This window comes from Rhipicephalus sanguineus, chromosome 7, assembly GCF_013339695.2.
Source record: "Rhipicephalus sanguineus isolate Rsan-2018 chromosome 7, BIME_Rsan_1.4, whole genome shotgun sequence".
In the NCBI taxonomy this organism is placed as follows: Eukaryota; Metazoa; Arthropoda; class Arachnida; order Ixodida; family Ixodidae; genus Rhipicephalus; species Rhipicephalus sanguineus.
This window is the reverse complement of record NC_051182.1, coordinates 140,025,944-140,051,754: the sequence shown is the minus strand read 5'-3', so window position 1 is coordinate 140,051,754 and position 25,811 is coordinate 140,025,944. Positions and strand designations below refer to the sequence as shown.

General features: G+C 47.9%; 3 non-coding genes across 3 annotated transcripts; all 3 read left to right on the top strand.

Moving 5' to 3' along the window:
* The first annotated feature begins 1,531 nt into the window (after positions 1-1,531).
* On the top strand, positions 1,532-1,603 carry Trnad-guc (transfer RNA aspartic acid (anticodon GUC)). The gene has a single exon. It is a non-coding gene; the product is annotated as a tRNA-Asp (tRNA).
* Positions 1,604-1,759: 156 nt separating this feature from the next.
* Trnad-guc (transfer RNA aspartic acid (anticodon GUC)) lies at positions 1,760-1,831 on the top strand. The gene has a single exon. It is a non-coding gene; the product is annotated as a tRNA-Asp (tRNA).
* A 155-nt stretch (positions 1,832-1,986) lies between these two features.
* Trnad-guc (transfer RNA aspartic acid (anticodon GUC)) lies at positions 1,987-2,058 on the top strand. Its single transcript has one exon. It is a non-coding gene; the product is annotated as a tRNA-Asp (tRNA).
* The last annotated feature ends 23,753 nt before the right edge of the window (positions 2,059-25,811 follow it).

Here is a 25,811-nt window from a genome sequence, read left to right as displayed (position 1 = left end):
GGAGTAAGTGTCTTGGAATATGGCATGGAAACTGACACAGCACACCATCATTATATGAAAACATTACGTGGAAGGTCACATCTGACAAGTACTTAGGTGTACCTCTCCAACACTACAGGGACACAACAGAATATTGGAGAGAAGAAACGGAACAGCTAAAAATCAAGACGAAAAAGTGGGGTGGGCGAGACTTTTCCATTTTTACGAGGTCAACAGTCAGCAACATATTTCTTATTTCACGAGTGTGGTATGTTTTACAAGTGTTATTTATGTCACGCGTTGCTGTACAAAAGCTCCACAGAGTGTTGGCAGTCTTTATCTGGGCTTCGACGTGGGAGAGGACAAGTCGCACAAATCTGTTCCGTTCTGTGCAAAGTGGGGGGCTAGGTCTTGTACACTTGTTCCTGAGGCAGATAGTGGCTAGGTTTATTTTTTTACGAGATCAAGGTGATTGTTTTTTGAGAACGGTGATACATGTGCGGTTGTCCAAATTTTTGCCTGATTTTATTGTAACCACAGTCAACGGGGCGACAAGGCGACCTAGGGGTTACGTGCAAGAAGTGATTGCGGCTTTGGAAATTTTGAGAGTGCGATTTTCGATGGAGTATCTCTCTAAGGTGTCGTGAAAGAGACTGTACAAGGACCTTGTAGAGATCATGTTGCCAAAGCCTCTGTATAGAACATTGTACCCCAATGGGCCAGGGGATGACGTCTTAAAGAGAGTAAAAAGATGCCAGTTCGGCCCTCAGTTAATACATTCTTTTTCAAACTTCATAGTGGCACACTCCCTACATTACCTTGACTCCGTGAAAAAGGAATATTTGTCCCTTGGTCAGTAGACTGTATTATCTGCAGAAAACCTGAGACAGTTGACCACATTTTTCTTGACTGTACTGATGCAGTCTTTCTCTGGGACATCCTTCAAAGGACCTTGAAGAAAGAACTGCCCGTTACACCGTATGGCATTCGTTTTCTGTCTGTCATAAGCGTATGGGGTGTGCCCTACGATATGTTCATGGCACTGGTTCTTCACAGTGTGTGGAGAACACGGATGGCAGTGCGAAACGTAGACGTGAATCCCCGGCCTGCTCGAGAGTATTTCATTGAAAGTGTACAATATTTGATGACTGCATACGAGGCACAAAATGATAAGCCAGAGTGGTTCCCCTGTTTGGTTGAATTGGTTGGCATGAAGCGTCTGCCTTTTTAACTCCCATGTGCTGAAAGGTGGGGCAGCACTTTTATATGTGACACTGCAATGTATTTTTATATGTTGAGTTGTACTTTGTTTGCTAAGCAAGCAATAAAGAAAAAAAATAGTGGCCAGTATCCCCGCCTGTCACGCAGGAGACCGGGGTTCGATTCCCCGACGGGGAGCGTTCTTTTTTTTTTCCTTTCTTTACTCACCTATTATGCTGCGCTGCCTGTTATCACTTTCCTCTCCTTGTCTACCTCCGAAGCTGCTGACGTTGAGCGCAGCATTTTGCACACCTGATCGCAACGTGACAGTCTCTGTATCCACCGGCGCATCTCCCCGTTAGTATAGTGGCCAGTATCCCCGCCTGTCACGCGGGAGACCGGGGTTCGATTCCCCGATGGGGAGCGTTCTTTATTTTTTTCCTTTCTTTACTCACCTATTATGCTGCGCTGCCTGTTATCACTTTCCTCTCCTTGTCTACCTCCGAAGCTGCTGACGTTGAGCGCAGCATTTTGCACACCTGATCGCAACGTGACAGTCTCTGTATCCACCGGCGGCATCTCCTCGTTAGTATAGTGGCCAGTATCCCCGCCTGTCACGCGGGAGACCGGGGTTCGATTCCCCGATGGGGAGCGTTCTTTATTTTTTTCCTTTCTTTACTCACCTATTATGCTGCGCTGCCTGTTATCACTTTCCTCTCCTTGTCTACCTCCGAAGCTGCTGACGTTGAGCGCAGCATTTTGCACACCTGATCGCAACGTGACAGTCTCTGTATCCACCGGCGCATCTCCCCGTTAGTATAGTGGCCAGTATCCCCGCCTGTCACGCGGGAGACCGGGGTTCGATTCCCCGATGGGGAGCGTTCTTTTTTTCCCTTTCTTTACTCACCTATTATTCTGCGCTGCCTGTTATCACTTTCCTCTCCTTGTTTTTTTTTTATTGCCTGCTTTGACATACACATCGGAACACAAACACAATCAGAGGTAACACGTAAGAATACATATTACATAAGTGCGTAAAGTGGGCATGGATAAAACGATCAGCCAAACTATGGCTGAAATGTGGTGGCTAAAATCGTTTCATATACATGAGTGGCTCGATCCTCGATACCCATTCAGGTACCGGCTCCGAAGATTTGTGTGCTTCCAGGAACCTGCCCACTGATTCACGCTAATACTCCTGTGCCGACCTTGCATCTACATCGACATGACGTGCGGCCATGCAGGCCTTCCATATGCAGTGCAATCCCATGAGCATAACTGCGTCAAATGGGACGCCGTCTTCATTTTCCACAGATAGGAAACGGATTCCTCGCGGGTCTAGGGGAAGGTCTTTTTTCAGCGTTCTTTGCAGTATGTCCCAAAAGAACACGCCTTCCCAGCATTCTAAAAAGACATGCTCAATGGTCTCAGGCTTTCTACATATAAAGCAGTGCACACCCCAAGGTACATACATTCCCTTTTCCTTTATCCATGTTTTAACCTCTAGTGTCCCGGTGTGCAACCTGAAGAAAAAAGGACTTGGCTCCTGGAGCAACATACATTCGTTTTACACGCTTCAGAACATCGCTTCCTGGATTGGCACTATACATGGCGCGATACAGAGGCACAGGAAGAAGTACATCGACGAGGTCCTTGTACAACTTCCTTCGTTTCACTTCCGACAAATATTCACAAGAAAATCGAGCACGCAAGAATTTATAAGCCGCCACAACTTCCTTCAGGAAACCGAAAACCCCTCCTGCTATAAATTCGGCGGATACAACAAAATCAGGCACAAGTTTACTTAGTCTAAGCTGTAGTACAGTACGTAAAAAGGGGTCCTTCACATCACGTAGGAAACAGAACCGGTTCACTACTTGCCTCAGGAATATATGCGACAGGCTGAGGCCTCCATCACGTACACGTCGGAACAGGTTGATACGGCTTGTCCTCTCCCAAACCGACCCCCAAACAAAAACAGCCAGAATTCTGTGCAACTTCTGTATGTTAGTGCGAGAGCAGTGCAAAACGCTTAGCACATACCATAATTTCGTAACAAAAAAGACATTGCACACAGTGCTGCGGGCAAACATAGACAATTCTGACCCTTTTGTCTTCTCCGCCCTTGCGCGCATTTCCAAAACTTGGTTCTGCCAGTAGGGTTCACTGTCGCGATAAAACTCTAAAGGGACGCCTAGGTATCTCGTGGGTGTGGAAACCCATTGCATGTTGGCAAAGCGTGTTGGGTGTCACTGGCCAAGCTCCATGCCAGATTCCGAGGCTCTTGCCCCAGTTAACAGCGCTGCCGCTAGAAGCACAAAAACGCTTCACAATTTCCACGGCATTCGTGACACTGGCGTGGTCCCCGCAAAACACTGCTATGTCATCCGCGTATGCGAGTAGTTTTACCTCAACGTGCTGTATTTTAAAGCCATTTATACAACTAGCTCTTATTACACTGAGGCACAAGGGCTCGATATATAAAGCGAAAAGTAGCGGTGAGAGGGGGCAACCCTGTCGCACCGACCGCTGCACTTCGATAAGCTCTCCCACGGACTTGTTGATTATTAGCCTCGTCGTGCAGCCCTGTACGCCATTGCGACTCCCTCTGTGATAACGGATCCCACGTTTATATATTCCAGAATCGCAAACAGTATTTCGTGCGGTACGCGATCGAACGCTTTCTCTAAATCGAGCTGGAGCATTGCGACTTGTTTGCCTAATACGTCACAGCACTCCAGTATGCTTCTCGCCGTGTGAATGTTAGTGAAAATGGACCGGTCCTTTATACCGCACTGTCTGGTGCGGTCCAACTATATCCTTAATAACCGCTTGTAGTCTTTTCGCCAAAACTTTCATGTATACCTTGTAGTCGACATTCGCTAAGCTGATAGGGCGATATGCCGTTACCTGCCTTAACGTGTCACGATCGTCTGTTTTTGGGATCAGAACTGTGTGCCTGGACAGGAATGAAGGCGGTAATCGCTTACGTTCATATGCATCTTCTAAAACATTAGCTAGTATAGGGGCTACTTCGTACTTGAACGCCTTGTAAAAATCAGCTCCTAGCCCATCGGGCCCAGGAGATTTCCCCGGTTTCAAGTCATCAATAGCCACCGCTATTTCCTCGGCCGTAATCGGGCGCTCTAAAGTCTCTTTTGAACTGTTATCAATCTTTGGCAATGAAGGCATGAAGTCTGTCTTGAAACTTTCCGCGTCAACCGGGCTACAGGCAAACAACTGCTTGTAGTACATCGTGAACACGTGTTCGATGTCTGTCTGTTCATTCAAGATAAGACCGTCTTGTTCTACTTCGTAAATTACGTTCCTGCGGGCCCACTTCCTTTCCTTTGCGAGGGCTCTTTTAGTTGGTGCCTCACCTGTTATCATTGCATCTACTCTAGCTCGGATCAACGCCCCGCGATAGCGTTCGATATCCGTCTGCTCAAGCTTCTGCTTGAGCGCACAGATATCGTCCCTGAACGTCCCAGGAGCTAGGCTTTCTTGATATGTAAGCATTTGCAAGCTTTTCCGCAGGTCTGCCTCGTATTTATTCTTCTCGTGCTTTATAGCGCTGGATCGTTCCAGTGCCTTCATTTTCGTTTTTTGTTTGAAAGTTTCCCATTGTTCGCCTACTGTTGTGTCTGCTCGGTTCTTAATCTCTTCAAGCGAGGCTAACACTTTTTCGCAGAAAACCTCATCGTCTAAAATCTTCGCATTGAGCTTCCACAATTCCCACGCGAACTTATTTCTACTTTCCGCTTTGCTTTTACTATCAAACGAGACTAGGCAGTGGTCGCTAAATGAAACAGACTGCACTCGGTACTCTTGCGCAAGCGTTATCAATTCGCCCGGAACGTACACTCTGTCAAGCCGGGCGTGGCTGGATGCTGGAAAATGCGTGAAGCGTACATTTCGGCCGCTATCCAAGCATTCCGCCACGTCCTCGAGCCCATATTCATCAATTATTTTGCGAAGCTCAGCCGTGCTGGCGTCTCTATATGCTGTACCACTCGATTTATCGCGTGCTGCCAGTACACAATTAAAGTCTCCCATAAGCACCAGATTCCCTTCAATATTGCGATAGTTTCTAATACTCTCGAAGAACTGTCTTCTTTCATCGAGTGCGTTAGGAGCATAAAGGCATATCACTCGCCAGTCTACTGAACCAAAAACAATGTCACAGACGACCATGCGTCCTGCCGAGTCTGACCTCACAGCCTTCACTTCAAGGCCTGGGTGTTGGCGCACAAAAAGGACACACCCCGCGGATCTCCCAACGGCGTGACTAACAGCCGCGTAGTACCTTGACGTGAAAGGAAGCACCATACTCTTGGTCTCGACGTCACCTTCAATTTTCGTTTCTTGTACGGCAATGATATCTAAATCTTGTTCCATCGTCAGTCTATACAACTGCAATTGCCTTCTCCTAGCTGCAAGCCCTCTAACATTGATTGTGGCGAAGCGCAAGGGTTTGTCAGGCAGTGCCATTGCAATAATATAGTATAATAGAGACCCAGAGTATGGGGCTTACCCTTGACGACAGATTACCGTGGGGCTCGATACCTAGAACGGGGCTTCCTAAGCTTACTGCTATGTAACCGGTGGCGGTGGTGGCGGCGTCGATGGTGTCGACGCCGTCAGCCTCCGGTCTATTGGGATGGTCGGCCTTGGCCGCAACGTTGCCCGACGCTGGGGGGCTGCTTTTGGTGGTGGCTCTCCGGCGCTGATCAGGTCCGTAGAAGAACCCTCTCCCTCGACGCCTTCGTGTGGTCGCTTATTAGTCGCGGCGCCTTCCTTAGAAATGTCCATTGCCTCCTCCGCTTCCTTCTTGCCACCCGCCACTGGCGCTTTGCTCTTCTCATCCCTGGCCAGTGCTGCTTCTGAGGCTTCATCTGTAACCGGTAGTGCGCCTTCGCCTTTGAAGTTCGCCGGCCCCGCTCGAACTTTCTCGCCCGAGATTTGTTCAGCCGGTGCACTGTCCGTCGTAGCGCTTTCTGTCTCAGCACTCGCTGCTGCTTCCGAATCGGCGTCATCCATTAGCAGCTCCGAGTTGTCGTCACTCCCCACGGGCCCCGCGACACTGGCGTAGGTACGCACGCATTCTGTCTCGGTGTGGCCAAAGCGACGACACAGCGTGCAGCGCGGCACCTTACAGTCCCGGCGAATGTGCCCGGTGCACTGACAGCGAAGGCATAGCTGGTGCCCTTCCCGGCACTACTACAAGGGCAAGCTCACCAGCAATCCTTATCTGATGGGGTATATCCTCTGGCTTGACTCCTGCCTTCAGGTTCATTGTCACGGTACGTGTCGTTGAGGCCTTGTCAGACACGCCGCTAACCTTCCAGCGTTCCTTGACTATATCCGTCACTCTTCCGTAGTTCAGCAAGGCCGCCCGTACGTCGTCGTCGGGAACGGTAGGCAGGAGCCAGTTCAACTTCAACTGCAGTTCCTTCTTCGACGGGTCAATGAGGACGCAACGCTGGCCCTTCACTTTCACGTCGGCTTTCTCGAGCAGCCTCTTCGCGCCTTCCGCACACTTGAACGTGACTGCCCATACGTGATTCATTTGATACGCCCCCAAGGACGAAACCTCGGGGAGCAATTTCAAATCACTCAGCGTATCCCTGAAGTCTTCTACACGATAGGACCGGGCCCTCACATCCCCATGCATGAAAACCGTATTCAAAACTAAACTTCCTGATGGCAGACTAGGCAAAACAACGTGATACTCGTTATCCGAGGCAGCAGACACCCTGTTTCCGCGGCCAGAAACGGCCGCTGATACCGCTCCGACAGAGCCCATTCCAAATGCGTCCGCTCGCTATCGCGGCCGGAAGTGGAATCCCAGGCTCGCTAGCACACCACAGCATAACCTCGTATTGTATAGTGTAGCAAAAGAGTGGAAAACGGAAGTGAGCGTGAGGAGGAGACGTGAAGGCATGAAGGAGGAACAGGAGGAGGGGAGAGATGGAAAGAAAGATATAAAGAAAGAGAGAGGGAAAAATTCTTGCCGAAAAAAATACTTCTCGAGGTGGGATTCGAACCAGCGTTCCCTCGTTCCGAAGACGAGCGTCCTAACCACTCGACTATCCAGGCTCGCTAGCACACCACAGCATAACCTCGTATTGTATAGTGTAGCAAAAGAGTGGAAAACGGAAGTGAGCGTGAGGAGGAGACGTGAAGGCATGAAGGAGGAACAGGAGGAGGGGAGAGATGGAAAGAAAGATATAAAGAAAGAGAGAGGGAAAAACTCTTGCCGAAAAAAATACTTCTCGAGGTGGGATTCGAACCAGCGTTCCCTCGTTCCGAAGACGAGCGTCCTAACCACTCGACTATCCAGACTTTTTTTTTTCTTTATTACCTGGCTTTGGTACAAAAAACAGGGCACTAACACTAGTTGCTATAAAATCACCCAAAGCACACTGTACATGCGATGACTCTGCAGTCAACCAGCATCATGCTGGTATCGTCAGATTAAAATTCGCGTAAGGTCACGAGCGGCTCTACTCTTGAGAGCCACTCGGGTGGTTCCGGTGACGCCTTATGTGTTTCCAAAAACCAATGCATACTTTCCCTGAAATATGCTCGCGCAGGCCGCGCATGCTTATCAAAGTGATAGCCTGCCATACGTGATCGCCACAAGGAGTGGAGGCCCAGGAGCATAATTGCGTCGAAAGGAACGCCATCTTCATTTTCTACGCTCAAAAACCGGATTCCATACGGGTCCAGAGGAAATTCTTTTTTGACAGATCGCTGCAAAACATCCCAAAAGTAAACCCCTTCCCAATAATGTAAAAAAACATGATCAATTGTTTCTGGACATTTACAAATTAAACAATGAGTGCCCCACGGTAAAAAGCATCCCTTCTTTTCCAAAAAAGCTTTAACTGGCAACGTGGCTGAATGTAGTTTAAAGAAAAAGGTTTTTGTTCCAGGCTGCACCTGCATTTTTTTAACTCTTTTTAAAACGTTTCTACCTGGCCCTCCACTGTACAAGGATCTGTACAAAGGCACTGGAAATACCATCTCACACAAAGCAAAATAAAGCTCTTTTCTCTTCACATTTGAAAGGTACTCTGCTGAAAAACGTACCGTAAGAAATTTTACACTGGTCACTATTTCTTTAAAGTAAGCACCGATTCCTCCAGCACACTCTTCCGTTGACACGACATACTGGGGGAGCAGTCTGCTTAGCCGTAATTGACATAAGGTGCGGAGGAACGGGTCGGTAATATCTCTGAAAAACAAAAACCGGCTTACAATCTGCCGTAGGAACAGGTGACCCAGTCCCAGCCCTCCATCCTTTACCCGATAAAAGAAGTTGGTACGACTGCAGCGTTCCCACTCCGAAGCCCAGACAAATACAGCAAATATTCTATGGAACTTCTGGACATTTGTACGTGAACAATGCAGTACCTGCATTACGTACCAGAGCTTGCTAATAAAAAAAAGATTGCAAGTGGTGGCTCTGGCAAAGATCGATAAGGCGGCACCTTTCCACTTCTCCGTTTTTTCCCGCATATCCTTAGCTTGCGATTTCCAAAATTGATCGCTCTCGCGGTAACAGTCGAGCGGGACGCCCAAGTACTTGCCCGGGGTAGTTACCCAAGGCACGTTTGCGAAGTGGTCTGGTTTCGCTGGCCACGATCCATGCCAGAGCCCAAGGCACTTAGACCAGTTGACGCCACTACCGTGGCTTGGCTGAAATTCCGAACAATTTCGACACCCTCTGCTATACTACGCTGATCTCGCGTGAAAATCGCTATGTCGTCTGCATAGGCTAGCAGCTTCACTTCTGCTGCTTGTAACTTAAAACCAAGGATGTTATTGTTAATAATAATTTTCCTACACAGAGTTTCAATGTACATGCAAAATAACAGAGGGCTTAGGGGGCAACCCTGACGTACCGATCGCTGCACGTTAATGGGGGCCCCCAGACTCTTATTTACAATCAACCTCGTCGTGCAGTTTCGATACGCCAGAGCCACTCCCTCACAGATAACGGAACCAAGGTTAACATGATTTAAAACAGAAAACAAAATGCTATGATCGACACAGTAAAAGGCCTTTTCGAGGTCAATCTGAAGGATGGCAGCTCGTTCATCTAAATAGTCACACCATTCAAGTATGCTGCGGGCTTTGTGGATGTTGACAACAATAGACCGTCCTTTGATCCCACAAGTTTGATGAGGTCCGACGATGTCTTTAATCGCAGTCTGAAGTCTTCGAGCTAAGGCCTTCATATATATCTTATACTCAACGTTAGAAAGAGCTATTGGCCTGTACCCAGAAACGGATCTTAACTTATCTGCGTTGTCTGTCTTTGGTATAAGTACCGTGTAGGATGACCTGTATGACGGCGGCAATGTGTTTAATTTGTACGCTTCATTAAAGATAACTGCGAGGATAGGGCATATTTCGTTCTTAAAGTGTTTATAAAAGGCAGCGGTAAATCCGTCTGGCCCGGGCGATTTTCCAGGGTTAAGCTTCTCTATTGCTACTTCAACTTCAGCAACAGTTATTGGCCGTTGCAAACTGTCTTTTCTTTCCTCGTCCAGGCGGGGCAAAACTGGTAGAAATTCGTTCTTGAATTTTTCAATGTCTACATCATGCAAGCCGAATAGCGCCTGATAATACTCAAAAAAAAGCTCTTTTGATGCCGTCTGTATCAGTCGATACGGTGCCACGCCATTCTATTTCGATAATGTGATTTTTCTCGGCTCGTGCTTTTTCCATGCGCAACGCACGTTTCGTTGGCATTTCACCGGCAGCTGTGTCCTCGGCCTCACAAGCGCGCCCCGATAACGCTGTTCGTCTAGTTGCTCTATCGTCTGTTTCACTTTTCTTATGTCTTCAATCCATTTACCGGGGGCTCGGCACTCCTGCTTTAGTAATTTATCAAGGAGCGCCTTTAACTCCGCCTCCTTCTTTCGCTCAGCATGCCGAATACATGTAGCCCTTTCGATTGCTTTTAATTTTAAGGATTCCTTGCATAATTCCCATTGCTGCCAAATATAAAGGTTTTTTGCTGGGGTCTAATTTGCCGATTTCGTCCATTACGGATAAATTAAATCTTCGTCCTGCAGAAGTTTACTATTAAATTTCCATAATTCCCAGGAGAATGACCTATTTTTCCTTGACCTTCCAATAGAGCACTGGACTAAGCAATGATCTGAAAAAGAAACGGGGACGACTTCGTATCTGCTACATTCCGGAAGGATGTCGAGGGAAACATAAAGACGATCAAGTCTAGCGTGACTAGGCCTTCAAAGCGAGTGTACTTTATTGCACTCGTACTTTGGAGACTTTCCGCAACATCCTCTAGGTTCCACTTTGCCACAATGCGTGTCAGGATATCGGTGCATTTGTCTCTGAAAGTACGAGTGCTCGTTTTGTCTTGCGCACTGAGTACACAGTTAAAGTCACCGAGCACTATTAAATTTCTGCCGTCAGCCATTCGTTCTTCTAATCCGAGAAAGAAGAGGGCCCTTTCCTCGACCTTGTTGGGCGGTATATACACACAATACGCCAATCGACGTTGTTCAGTGAAAAGTCAAGAGAAGCACACCGGCCAGCCGCACACGAAAAATGAGCATTCACCTGAAGCCCAGCCAACTTCTTCACAAAAGTATGCAGCCAGCCGATGTGCCCACTGCGTGACTAACGACAAATAAAATCTAGACGCGAAACGTTGCACCATGCTGCCGGTCTCTTCTTCACCGTCAACTTTCGTCTCCTGAACTGCCAGGACGTCAATGTCGCGTTCCGTTAGAAGTCGGTAAAGCTGGCTTTGCTTTCTCTTCCCTGCCAATCCTCTAACGTTTATAGTGGCGACAGTTAACGGGGAGACAGACGCCATTTTTAACAGAAAGAAAAGAGACCAGCAGCATTGTGCCTACCTGTCGCGTTCAGCACGGGGCTAGACGGCGCCATTGCCGGCGGTGCCGTCCGGCGGCACTGTCGGGACTTGCCCTACGGGCTCCACGCTGCCGGCACGCTTGTCGGCCGTAACGTTCGGGCGCGGCCGAAGAGACGGCCGCCGTCCCTGAGCAGTCTTTGCGGGGGGTTCGTCGACTCCAGGCGCTGTTGCTTCAGCACCATCAATGCTCGCCTGAGGGTGGGGCCGCTTCGAGGCCGCGGTGGCACTGGTCGTTGTGGGGACGCCGCTCTTCTCGGGCGGCAACTCGCTGGCACTTTTAAGCTCGCCGCCCTTCGGTGGTGGTGGGCTCGTCGTGGTCTTTACTGTCGCCTCGGATGTCCCAGTCGAGTCGCCCGCTGCTCTGTGAAGCGTTGGTGTGACGCCCTTGCGAGCGTCACCACTTGTAGCCTCCGAGAGAGCTTGCGTTTCCGGCTGCTTGGCCTTCGGCCCAGACGAGTCGCCTGCTGCCTGGTGGTCCGCCGCAGCATCCGCCTTCGGGGCGTCGGAACCGGAAGGCGCCGACGCGTCCAGTGGCCCCACCTGCTTTTTCGCCTCGTCGATTCCCCGGGCTGCCTCCTCAGCCTCGGCAACGTCCATTAGTTGTTCGTTGTCGTCCGCCCTTGGAAGTCCGGTCGCCGACGCGTAGGTACGGACGCAGTCCGCGTCCGCGTGCCCATAACGCCGGCACTTCGAACACCGGGGCACCCTGCAGTCGCGGCGAACGTGGCCCGTGCCGTGGCAGCGAAGGCACTGCATAGCCCGCCCAGGCACAACCACGAGGGCCAACTCTCCGGCGACTCGGACCTGATGGGGAAGGTCGTCCACCTTGAGTCCCAGCTTCAGCTTGAGCAGGACGGTTCTGGTTGTGGACCCTTTTTTCCTCATTCCTTGGACGCGCCACCGCTCACGCGTCACCTCGGTGACGTTGCCGAAGACTGCAAATGCCGTCCGGATGTCTTCGTCTTGGACGCCATGAAGCATCCAGTGCAGTCGAAGTTTAACCTGTTGGTCCTCAGGGTCGATCACAATGCACCGGCGACCTTTGACCTTCAATTCCTTTAGCGCTGCCAGTTTCTTCGTGGCTTCGCCGGTGTTCAGGGTCACCGCCCACACATGGTTGATTTGGTATGCCCCTAACGCCACGACGTCAGGGAGCACACCAGCCGTGGTGAGGGCGTCTCTGAAGTCCTCGACCTTGTAGGGCCGCTCACGCACGTCTCCGTGCAAAAACAACGTGTTGTGAACAACACGGCCAGTGGGCAGAGTAGGCAACACAATCTCGTATGCGTTATCTTCTTCGGCAGCCATCCTGTTACCGCGGCCGGCACGGGCCGCTATCACCGCTCCATCGGAGCCGATCATCCTGCGACCGTTCGCTGGCGCGTCCGGAAGTAGAATGGTCGACTATCCAGACTCGCTAGCACACCACAGCATAACCTCGTATTGTATAGTGTAGCGAAAGAGTGGAAAACGGAAGTGAGCGTGAGGAGGAAACGTGAAGGCATGAAGGAGGAACAGGAGGAGGGGAGAGATGTAAAGAAAGATATAAAGAAAGAGAGAGGGAAAAATTCTTGCCGAAAAAAATACTTCTCGAGGTGGGATTCGAACCAGCGTTCCCTCGTTCCGAAGACGAGCGTCCTAACCACTCGACTATCCAGGCTCGCTAGCACACCACAGCATAACCTCGTATTGTATAGTGTAGCAAAAGAGTGGAAAACGGAAGTGAGCGTGAGGAGGAGACGTGAAGGCATGAAGGAGGAACAGGAGGAGGGGAGAGATGTAAAGAAAGATATAAAGAAAGAGAGAGGGAAAAATTCTTGCCGAAAAAAATACTTCTCGAGGTGGGATTCGAACCAGCGTTCCCCGTTCCGAAGACGAGCGTCCTAACCACTCGACTATCCAGGCTCGCTAGCACACCGCAGCATAACCTCGTATTGTATAGTGTAGCAAAAGAGTGGAAAACGGAAGTGAGCGTGAGGAGGAGACGTGAAGGCATGAAGGAGGAACAGGAGGAGGGGAGAGATGGAAAGAAAGATATAAAGAAAGAGAGAGGGAAAAATTCTTGCCGAAAAAAATACTTCTCGAGGTGGGATTCGAACCAGCGTTCCCTCGTTCCGAAGACGAGCGTCCTAACCACTCGACTATCCAGGCTCGCTAGCACACCACAGCATAACCTCGTATTGTATAGTGTAGCAAAAGAGTGGAAAACGGAAGTGAGCGTGAGGAGGAGACGTGAAGGCATGAAGGAGGAACATGAGGAGGGGAGAGATGGAAAGAAAGATATAAAGAAAGAGAGAGGGAAAAATTCTTGCCGAAAAAAATACTTCTCGAGGTGGGATTCGAACCAGCGTTCCCTCGTTCCGAACACGAGCGTCCTAACCACTCGACTATCCAGGCTCGCTAGCACACCACAGCATAACCTCGTATTGTATAGTGTAGCAAAAGAGTGGAAAACGGAAGTGAGCGTGAGGAGGAGACGTGAAGGCATGAAGGAGGAAAAGAAGTAGGAGAGAGATGTAAAGAAAGATATAAAGAAAGAGAGAGGGAAAAATTCTTGCCGAAAATAATACTTCTCGAGGTGGGATTCGAACCAGCGTTCCCTCGTTCCGAAGACGAGCGTCCTAACCACTCGACTATCCAGGCTCGCTAGCACACCACAGCATAACCTCGTATTGTATAGTGTAGCAAAAGAGTGGAAAACGGAAGTGAGCGTGAGGAGGAGACGTGAAGGCATGAAGGAGGAACAGGAGGAGGGGAGAGATGGAAAGAAAGATATAAAGAAAGAGAGAGGGAAAAATTCTTCCCGAAAAAAATACTTCTCGAGGTGGGATTCGAACCAGCGTTCCCTCGTTCCGAAGACGAGCGTCCTAACCACTCGACTATCCAGACTCTTTTTTTGTCTTTATTGCAGAATGTAACATTCAAACAAAAACAAATACATCCCCACTAAGCTTCAAGCTTAGTGTTATAGCTTAAGCATAGTATGCAACATGCCACACACGCTTAAAATGGTTTCAGATGACACAGGTCGTCCATAACATTCAGTAGTTCATCATCGTAACAAAGTTTTGCAAATACTTCTCGCAACTTGCACATTGTTCAATAAAATAAATACGAACTGGCCGAGCATCTAAATCACAATGCCTAACTGCCATACGGCTTCGCCATATACTGTGCAAGCCAAGGAGAAAGAACATATCGTATTTTAAAAGTCCCGGTTCTATTGCTAAGAACCGAATCCCGCGTGGTGTAAGGGGGAATTCTTTCTTAAGTGTTCTTTGGAGAACATCCCAAAATAAAAAGGCGTCCCAGCAATCGATAAAGACGTGCTCTATCGACTCTGGTTTTTGACAAAGTAAGCAATTGGATCCCCACGGTAAAAAGTCACCTCTTTGCTCTAGCCACGTTTTAACCGGGAGCGTATCAGTGTGTAACTTAAAAAGAACGTTTTAACTCCGGCTGGTACGATCATTTTTTTAACTCTCTTCAAAACGTCTTCTCCTTGGCCTCCACTATACATAGATCGATACAAAGGAACAGGAAAAACACTTTCAATCAAATCTCTCGTCAAACGCTTTCGAGTGACATTAGACAGATAATCCAAACTAAATCTGGCACTGAGAAATCTAAAAGCCAAAACAACTTCTCGCAGAAAGCTACTGACACCATGACGGAGCTCATCATGTGAAGTAACAATAAAGTTTGGCAAAGCTGATGCAAGCCTGATTTGAAGGAATGTCCGTAAAAATGGGTCGCACTGGTCACGTAGAAAAAGAAACCTTGAAACAACTTGCCTCAAGAAGAGGTGCGGTAAAGCCAATCCTCCTCTTTTTAGTCTCAAGAAAAGGTTGTTGCGGCTTGTGCGTTCATACTGGGACTGCCACACGAAAACTGCCAATAGCCTATGAATCCTCTGAATATTGATCCTGGTGCATGGCAGTACTTGCAACAGGTAGACCAACCGCGATACCAAAAAGACGTTGCATATTGTCGCGCGTGCGAAGACAGATATATCACGTCCACCCCATTTCTGCGTCAAAACAGAGAGCTCTTTGGTTTTTTCAGCCCACAGGTCATCGTTTTTCCTATATTTGTCTAGTGGCACTCCGAGATAGGTATTAGGCTTATTAAACCATTTCACTCGTTCGTAGACCGCAGGGGACACTTCCCAATTTCCATGCCACAGGCCGGCACACTTGTCTAAGTTTACAATGCTCCCGGTAGCATCACAAAACCTTCGCACAACGTTCATGGCAATGGTTACGCTCTCCTGATCGCTGCAAAATACGGCAACATCATCAGCATATGCTAATATCTTCACCTCACACGCTCCTAGGTGGAAACCTTGAATACTTGGATTTTTTGTTATGGCTACACAGAGGGGTTCTAGGTACAAAGCAAATAATAATGGTGAAAGTGGGCACCCTTGCCTTACAGATGAATATACATTAATTCTTTCAGTTAACTGGCGGTTCACAATTAACTTTGTTGAACAATTGTCATAAGCCATTTTAACACCCTGAAGTATCACAGAGCCAACGCCAACGTGTTCTAACATCTTAAACAGAATGCTATGACAAACTAGATCAAAAGCTTTCGCTAGATCAATTTGCAACATTGCAACTCTTCTGAAGTCAGCGTCACAACACTCTAATACGCTTCTTGTTGTATGAATATTCGTAAAAATTGACCTTCCTTTTATTCCGCAGGTTTGGTGTGGGCCAACCAGTGTACATATGACTGTTTGCAACCGCATCGCTAGAACTTTCATTAGTATTTTGTAGTCAACATTAGTCAATGTTATCGGCCTATAGCCTGACACATATTTTCGTTTTACAGGGTCTACACTTTTTGGAATCAGTACGGTGTGCGCTTTCTTGAAGGAAGGTGGTAGACTACCTTTGTTAAAAGATTCAGCGAATACCTTTTGCAGTAAGGCGGCCAACTCTGTCTTAAAAGCTTTGTAAAATATTGCCGTTATTCCGTCTGGGCCAGGAGATTTTCCATTATGCAAGCTGTCTATAACTATTTCTATCTCCGCCGCAGTTATATCAGCCGATAGACTCTCTGTATCTTCGGTACCAAGTGTTGGTAAGGAACTTAGAAAGTCTCTTTCAAAACTTTTTTCTCTAGGGATACGGTTAGAAAATAATTCGCGATAATATTCAGTAAATGCCCTTCTTTATGTCTCCCGGTTCACTCGTTAACTTGCCCTTATATTCGATTTCTGTGATGTCTTTAGCACGCGCATACTTCTTTTATGTAGCCAAAAATCTTTGGTTGGGCGTTTCATTTGCGAGTAACCTGTCAGCACGAGCCCTTACAACCGCACCTTGAAATTTTGTGACATCGATAGCCTCGAGTTTGTTTTTAATGTCTCTAATGGCGTCACCATACGTTCCAGGATTTTCTGTTTCTGCTTTGCTGTATTCCTCAAGTAAGTTCTTTAAACTATTCTCTTCAGCTCGTTCCTCGCATCGGATTTCTGCAGCTCTTTCCATGGCGCCCATCTTTACTGCAGATTTAAATGATTCCCAATTTTCCGACCAGTTTGTAAACGCTCGAGTGTTGAGTTTGTGGAGTTCTTTTTGGATGCAACTGACAAACTTATCATCGCTAAGTAGTTTCACATTTAGCTTCCAGAGATCCCATATAAATGTACGTTTAGGAACTTCCTTTGTGCCTAAGGAGAACATAACAAGTGAGTGATCACTGAATGAGACTTGTTCAACACCATAATCAGCACATACATTCGCCAGCTCTAATACCACATAGGCTCTGTCTAATCTTGCGTGACTAGAACTCTGAAAATGGGTATAATGACGGTGCAATCCTCCTTTAGCGAAGAAAGCAACATCCTGAAGCGAAAATTTCTCAATCATCTCTCTTAGGTAATTAGCACTATGATCTTTTAAATCTAAGTAGCTGGATCGATCATCTGCACTGAGCACACAGTTAAAATCGCCAAGGACAACGAGAAGCCTATTTGTGTCAAAATAAGGGCACAATTCCAGGAAAAACGATAAGCGCTCACGAGGGTTTGTCGGCGCATACACACAGATTACTCTGAACTTTGCCCCCTCATACGTAAAGTCGCACAAAACAAACCGTCCACACGTAGAGCTAACGACTGTTTCCTCACCAATGCCTAAACATCTCTTAATGAATATTGCACACCCTGCGGAAGTACCTACTGCGTGGCTAATGCACACGTTGTAACGCGCACTGAACTGAGCGACCATATGGTCGGTTCCACTCTCACTTTCTACCTTTGTCTCTTGGACAGCAAGTATGTCCAAGTCCTTTTCCTCAATGAGACGCCTGACCTGGCACTGCTTACGCCTTGCAGCCAATCCACGCACGTTAAGCGTGCCTACTCGAATTTGTGCAGACAGAAGCGCCATTGTCAACACAAGTGAACCGACATATACGATTAACTCAACACGAGTAAGCGTTCAGGCTCAACGCCGAACGCTCACTTTCTGCGTCGTTCGCCGCGCACAGGCGACGAGGACGCAGATCGAGACATGGCAGATGTATTTCCCTTTTCGCTGCTGGCCTTGAGTGACGGACGCTCACGGCGTTGCTGCTTACGGTCGGAGCCGCCCTCGTTCGGCGTGGGAGCGTCCTTCCTCGGACGCTTCGCCGGCGCCTCGCTGTCCTCCGCCACGTCGCAGCGTTCCTGTTCCTCTGCCGTGCCCTGAGTCATCTTCTTGTCGGCGGTTTCAGGCTCTCCCGGTGACTTCCCAGCACACTCCAATTGTCCACCTGGCTCGCGATGAGGAGAAACTTCATCCTTTGTAGGTGCCGTAGACTCTGCCTCATCAGCGTCCATGATGTGCTCGTGGCTGTCTTCGACAGCAGGAGACGCACCAATGACGCTGGCGTATGTTCTAGCACAGTCCTCCCTAACATGCCCAAAAGCACGACACCCAGTGCAGCGCGGCGTCTGACAGTCACGTCTGATGTGCCCACGCCTCCGACACCTCAGGCAGGTCGGTGCTCGTCCAGGCACAACAACCAGTACAGAGCCGCTGTAAAACTTGAACAGATGCGGTAGCTCCTCCGCCGTCACGCCTTCTTTCAGGACCATCCGCACAACTCGAGTTGTTGATTCTGCGCACTCAAAGCCAGGAACATGCCACTCGTCAAGGCGAACGTCCTTCACTTCACCAAACTCACTCAGAACCTTTCGAAGAGCCTCTCCCGGAATGTGGAAAGGCACCCAGTGAATCTTGAGCGTAATTTCTTGCTTACAAGGGTCAATGATTGCACAATATCCACCCTTCACACGTAAGCCACCTTTGGCGAGCACGGTGTTCTTCGCCTCTGGCGTTTGGAACTTGACAAGCCAGACATGGCTCATCTGAAACGCACCTATGCCGCTGACAGCTTTGAGCACTCCGGCTTCTTCAAGGGGTTCTCGAAAGTCTTCGATTCGATAGGGTCGCTTCGAAGGGTCTCCGTGGAGAAAAACACAAAGGTTCATACCTTCACCTGTCGGCAAAGTCGGCAGTAAAAAGCGGTAGCCCGGTGGCGGGCGCGAACCAGCTTCATCCCGGCCAGCGTCGGCCGTTTGTTCACCTCGCAGAGAGCGAGCCATCCCGCGTCTGGTCTAGTCAAGCGCCAGAGGTGGAATGACTATCCAGACTCGCTAGCACACCACAGCATAACCTCGTATTGTATAGTGTAGCAAAAGAGTGGAAAACGGAAGTGAGCGTGAGGAGGAGACGTGAAGGCATGAAGGAGGAACAGGAGGAGGGGAGAGATGTAAAGAAAGATATAAAGAAAGAGAGAGGGAAAAATTCTTGCCGAAAAAAATACTTCTCGAGGTGGGATTCGAACCAGCGTTCCCTCGTTCCGAAGACGAGCGTCCTAACCACTCGACTATCCAGACTCGCTAGCGCACCACAGCATAACCTCGTATTGTATAGTGTAGCAAAATAGTGGAAAACGGAAGTGAGCGTGAGGAGGAGACGTGAAGGCATGAAGGAGGAAAAGAAGTAGGAGAGAGATGTAAAGAAAGATATAAAGAAAGAGAGAGGGAAAAATTCTTGCCGAAAAAAAAAATACCTCTCGAGGTTACCATTGCAGTCATTGTTACGCCTCTTTGCGACGAAATTGATTTGTTTGCTCTTGATTTTCATCAGAAAGGTAAACGATATGATAATTCATTTGATCTAAGGTCTAGGGGTTCAACAACTGAGAATGTAAGGATGATTTTACCTTGCGATGACATGTGTGGCCACAAGTAATGACAACTGAAGTGAGGACGATGCTATGGAAGTGTTTCACAAAAGCTGCCTGTGCAGGTAATTGATGATGAGAAAGGCCACGAAACAGGCAACAGGCAAAAGGGCGATCACACGCATAGGCGTGCGCAGGGATCCCCATTAGGGGGGGGGCAAAAGTTCGTCGCAGCGCTCCCCCCCACTCTACTAAGTCAATGTATAGGGCAGATTTTGCCCCCCCCCCCCCTCTTGGGTGACTAGAAAGGTCAATGTATGAGGCAGATATCGCGCCCCCCCTCTTAGGTAATCAGGGGCGGCCGCCCCCCCTGCCCCCCCTGTGCGCACGCCTATGATCACACGTACGTAGGCTGTGCGACGGCACAGAAAAGATTGGTGAAGATGGGTTGCCCGTAGAATCTTAAGCAACGGAAAGAAAAAGAAAAAAGAGCCAACGGAAAAACAGTCCTGTCATTGCCACTAGAGGGCAGAGATGAATCGCAAGCCTGATTTAGGCAGCGTCGAATGCGAGCATCTTAGAGAAGGCGGACATCCTAGTAGTAAAGGTTAATAATCAATGCAAGTCATAAGCAATCGCGATTGAGATAAAGATTTATCGAGACACGCCTGCGGAAGAAGAAGGAAAGTAAGGCAATACCGCTAGTTCAGTGAAAGGATCTTGTGGCAGGGTCCCTAGTGAAAGGGAACACGAGAAAGGAGAGACAGGGTTTGGGAGGGGGACATGGAGCATTTCGGAACCGCCGTACTCGGCATTGGATTCGCTGAGATTGGGTTCTCGAACATAATGCGGCTGCTTTATGTTAGAAGAATGAATTAGACGGTGAGATTGAGTTAGTGCGCATTTATTTTTTGCTTGGGTGTAGCTGCAGCGATGCTGCTATTGGCTCCCTCCGCGTTTAATGGTGGTGCTGGCGTTGTTGGTGCTGTTGCAGCAGGCTGGGTGAGCCCTGCATACATAGTCGACGACTGTTCTGCCAGAGCCTCTCATAAGTCGTTAGCGTCAGCATATAGAAGCAGGGTTTTCAGTACGCCGATTGGATGCACCGCAAGAGAGAGACATTTTCCAATAGGTAATCTTATTGCATAGCAAGCGAGATATTAAGGCGGACGCTCACAACTTGCAACAAGCTTACCATGACCGTGTTTTTTCTTTGTTTTCTTTTACTGGTGCCACAGATATACTGGTAAAAATGTTGCCGCAGTTCCACTTAAGTGTTTAGATGAACAACCTACGCGTACACTAAAGAAGAAAAAACAACCTTGACCGCGTTCAGAGTAGCCAGCACCTGCACTTCAGGCGAACGGTTGTACATCTGCTGAGAACGTGTTTTGCAAGACTGCAGTAAATGTGTATGAATGCGGGTTACACAGGTACCCAAACAGGCAGCACAAGTGAAACCCGTATTAAAGTTTATATACAAATATAATCTGCGGTATCGAGCATCAAAGTGCAATGTAAATAGGAGGCACGCGTTATCGGGAGACTGCGGAATAATTCCGGCCACCTGGGGTTATTTGAAGCCTAGGCTAATAGAAGCAAATGGTTTTTATTTGCGTTTCGCCCCTATCAAAATATGATTACCGTAGTCGGGTATCGAACCCGCGTCTGCGAACTTAGAAGCGTGCAGGGTTGCCAATGGTGGCTACTTTTCGCCAAATTGGCAAATTTGAGAGGCCCGTGGCGACCTAAAATGATGAATGGCGACATGGCGCATTTTTGGCGATATTCGGCTTAGGTCCCTCCTAAGTTCAGTGTCTTCCCAATGATTGAGCGGCAACATTCTCTGTATTTTGCTTGGTTTTAGGCCCACGAGTAGAATGTGCATATTACGCGTCATTCGGTATGTCCGTCCTGTAACTCGTGTGTATCTCCTCAATTCATCCAGAAAGAGAATAAAACGTTCATTTGATGTTCTGTGAGAAGATCGGTGAGTGGGATCCTTAGTCCGGGATCCCATCTAGATGCAGGAGGTACTGGAACGTCCCCCAGCGACATTTTAGCAAAATGTAAGTCAGTGGACTGCCTTGCAAACCGCGAGGGAGCACTGTTTGGCTATAAGTTTATGGCTTTAGGTGCTTTAAGCTTCTCTGAAGTTTCGCTTCTGAAAGGGCTAGACGACGGGTTGGCCGCGTGTTCCGACCATTTGTTCCGCCAGAGCTCCAACTGTTCTGAATAGCTTGGCGTCTTATTCACTGTTGCAGTACCCCCAATTCAGCTCGTAAAGACTGTTTTGGAGGTGGATACGCGGCTATTTGTGCAATAAAAAATATTTTATTGAGGTATTTTGCACTCTTCTCGGTGAGCGTGTGCAATGAAAATAATTGCTATATAACATTTTACATTGTCTACTTGTTCATTAATAACGCATCGGATTGACGCGTGTAGATATAAGTGACTGTAAGGAAGGGTCGGTGGCGTCCAGTATCTTATTAGTTCACACTGAAAAGGTGTAAGACGCACTAATGATCGGTTCCTGTAAGAACTCTGTCGTGTTACCTTCAATAAACCTTTTAATCCCTTTATTTCATATAAGGGTACGCAAAGCTGCCTACAAACAATGCTTTCACGGTTTTCGCCCAAGGTTTACCACACTTTTACCTTTGAAACGAGCGGACAGGGATGTAAGGATATCATGAGCGTTTTATTCATTCACCCTTGCGCCACTACGCACATCTTGCGGCTAGTCGGAGAAGCAGCGTCATGCACTCCCATGGTGATGCGGGCGATACGACTGGCATTGAGAAACGTCGATATAATTTAAGAGTCTTGGATGGTACTGTATTCTACGGGGCTATACGTGAGTGGAAATGTTTGTTACTAGGTATGCCGCACATAGTAGAATGGCGACATTTTTGGCGAAATTTGTAAAAAAAATGGCGACTTTTGGCGACTTTTTGCTCGTCGTTCGGCGACATTTACTCGAAAGTCAGTGGCAACCCTGGAAGCGTGATACCTTTCCTGCTACGCGACCACGGCGAGTACAACAGAACTTTGGTATCAACGTTTACGCCTTTGTTGCGAGTGAATATTTACGTCAGTGTTGTGACAAGGAGAAAAAGGTGTAAGATCTTATACAGAGTTTTAAGTGCGAAAGCCATGCTTTCATTAAGAGACGCACCGTAGCGGAGGTGTACGAAAATTTCGACCAACTGATGTTTAACGCTCACAGATATCACACAACACACGGGCCTCTAGCATTTCGCATCCGTCGAAATGCGACCGTTGGGGCCGGGATCGAACCCACGACCTTCGGGCCAGGAGCCGATCACCGTGAACACTGTGACACCGAGGCGGCGGGCTGTTAAGACTGGTAAGGTAAAAATATCGGTAACCATTGACAAGCACAAAAACAAGATTTGCATCCTCACTTGCGCTGCGACGCCAGACGAAGGTATCGACCAGCCTTCCCGGCTATATGTTTTCTTAGTTATTTCAGGATCATGCTGTGTGGGTCTGTCGAAGAACTTTATGAAAAGGCGAGAAGCGCGCCTTAATTAGGCGGCTTAATGACGAGGTGCGTTAATGATATAAAAGTGCTCTTCTTACCCGAATTCACACCTGCTGCTATTTAGTCTGACTGTGCTCATCCAATTACATTAAGTCGTTTAACCTGCCTGCGTGTGTAGATTAGTTAGTGCCTGCGTCGCGAGATATCAGCAGCCTACGTTGGCAACATTCTAGTCTTGAGTATACAGCCCCTACGGGTTATCTGCTCAAGGAAGTAATTACTTAGCTTGAGCTCATCATCTGAAGTCATAAGCTCTTGCTCGGTAGAATTAGTTAAAGTAAGGAAGAACGTAGGATGAGTGTGTCTAACTTTGCTCCTGCTAATGTTGCCAGAGTCACACGAATCGCGGAAGTTAGCTGGCTTATAGGTATAAATTAACGTTGGACGCTGTTTATTTTAATCTTTTGTCAGACATTCATTGGTGCTTTTTCGAGGGGATTAGGCCTAGATTCTGCCAGATTAAAATGAAGTCTTAGCTCTTCATAGACATCGTTAATACTTCCATGCTGCTAATTAGGTGTTCTTAGCAGGATCGCATACGGTGGGCCAACTTTGTTTCCTGCAACGGGGATCGGTATGTGGCTGTGGAGGAATTTTCTCAAAGATAGGTCGCGGCAGTCCAGTGTTCTAGGAATGTACTCTGTAGAGTGAATTCGCCAACAAAATTCTGGTTCCTATCTCCATATTATATTCTCGACATGGGACAGATGCGTTAAACTAATCTCAAGATATTTGTTACACTGAGTCAACACTTAACGGTAGGAACTTTGTTTAAGAAGTTTCGACCCTAACTATCCTGCAACTGCGGGAAAAAAGGAAAATAAAGAAATGAGGTACATAAATCTAGCTTCCACTTCAAAACGTGCAAACAGTAGTCACGTAAAGAATTTGTCACCCAATATACCAAACACATCAATTTGTTTGGTGAACGCTTCTCCAAAAAAAACGTAAGGCTCACGCGCCCTTTAGGCTTACCAAACGAATCGATCAAACAATGCATGTCCTTCGATATTGTTGTCTATGATCCAGTTAAAAACAGCAAAATATAAACACGGACAAGTAAGGAGAGAGGCGCTTGTCCTGTGTTCTCACTTGCCCGCGTACATATTGCTGTTTTCACTGCATACGGATACGTGCCAACTGGCTGGCATTCTGATGCTATTAAGTTGTCTACGAAAGTTTCCAAATAGACGTGATACGCCAAAAGGTCAGTGCATACCGTAGCAGCGGCCGCCGATTAGACTGTGACCTCTGTGGTTACTCAGGTCTTTGCATAGATATGAAAATTAGCGCCCATGCACTCCGTACAGACGGTTAACCATGGAAAGCTGAACCGTGCGGCCCCGGTGTTAATGAAGAGGTTAATCCCGACGTTTCATTGACGTCTTCCATAACTATTGGTTACGACGGTGCAGAAATCTCACTTGGCGTTTGCCGCCTGCGCGCTCCCCTCTTCATTTTCAGTGGCTGAGTGGTGAGCAGTGATGCTTGCTAGGTCCCTGCCGGCGGCAAGTTATCTTTTCGTCCACTTTACTTTCTTCACATTTATATCCTAATTACTACAGATAACGTCCCCTATACTTTCCTTGGCATTATTGTCTGTTAGTTCTCATTAATATTGTGTCGAACGAAGAAAAACTAGCCCTTAAAAGCCATCTTCTTTCGTTCATTCATAGCGAGGGTCTCGTTCTGGCAGACTTGATGCCTTCAGGTAGTAAACGGGAGGTTATTGGTCAGCTGCTAGCTCGTAAAATGATCACGTGCTACGTAATGCCAACAGGCAGAAAAACCACACTCGCCGCCATGGCTGCGATTGGCGCTTACTAACACTCCTAGGTTTAAATGCACATATATACCCTATAAAGTGAACGGTAGGATGACCGCCGCCGTAGCTCAGTGGTAGAGCATCGGACGCGTTATTCGAAGGTCGCAGGCTCGGTCCCTGCCGGCGGCAAGTTGTCTTTTCGTCCACTTTACTTTCTTTACATTTACATCCTAATTACTGCAAATAACGTCCCCTATACTTTCCTTGGCATTATTGCCTGTTAGTTCTCATTTATATTGTATCTAACAAAGAAAAACGAGCCCTTAAAAGTCTTCTTCTTGCCGGAATTCTATGGCACATACCCACTGGGAGTTTCTGCGCACATAGGACGAAATAATTTTGGATTCACCTAGACATATGCAGCTTCGCAGTGAAAAAAAGAAAGATTAGAAACACGACAGACAAATGCAGACATTACTACTCTATATACACCCTGGAGCATACCCTATGGGGATGTCCGGACGTAATAAACAATAATCCTGATGCAGCCTCTAACAGCGACAGCCTCCGCGCGCGCTAGTAGCCTCTCTTGCTCAATTCAGACCTGGACCAACAACTCTGGGCCGTCCAGCGAGCCGAGGAAGCTGCCAAGGGCCGGCAATCCTTGGTCGAATCCTAGGCGGGGTCCAAGCCTCTCCCACCTATTCGCAGGGCAATTACCAAACTTATTTGACCTGATCTCATGTGATCTGATCAGTAATGCGCGTTACTAAATTTCGTAATCGACGGCGAACATATAGAATGTATTCGCACAAGCAAAGGCACGACAACACGATAACAATAAAAAATGGTAACAAATGTTTACCACAACAACTACATGGGATATCGACTACTGCCCTCTAACAACTCTGCAAAGAACTCGACCAACGGAAATCCCTTCTCGTACCGGAAGTGGGTTTCCGTAACGGCACTCTCTCTTTGAACGGCATGGAGGCGGAATGGCCGAGTGGACGAAGAAAATAAATATTAACCGGCGCGTAAGTGCGCTTGCCGAGAGTTGTTTACCTCCTATACTAAGTGCGCCCCCTCCAACTTCCCCTCAATAAGTGGTCACGTGACCCACTTCTTAAGATTGCCACTCATACTACCGCTTGCGAAACGAATGGCAATGGAAAGTATTGAAGGAA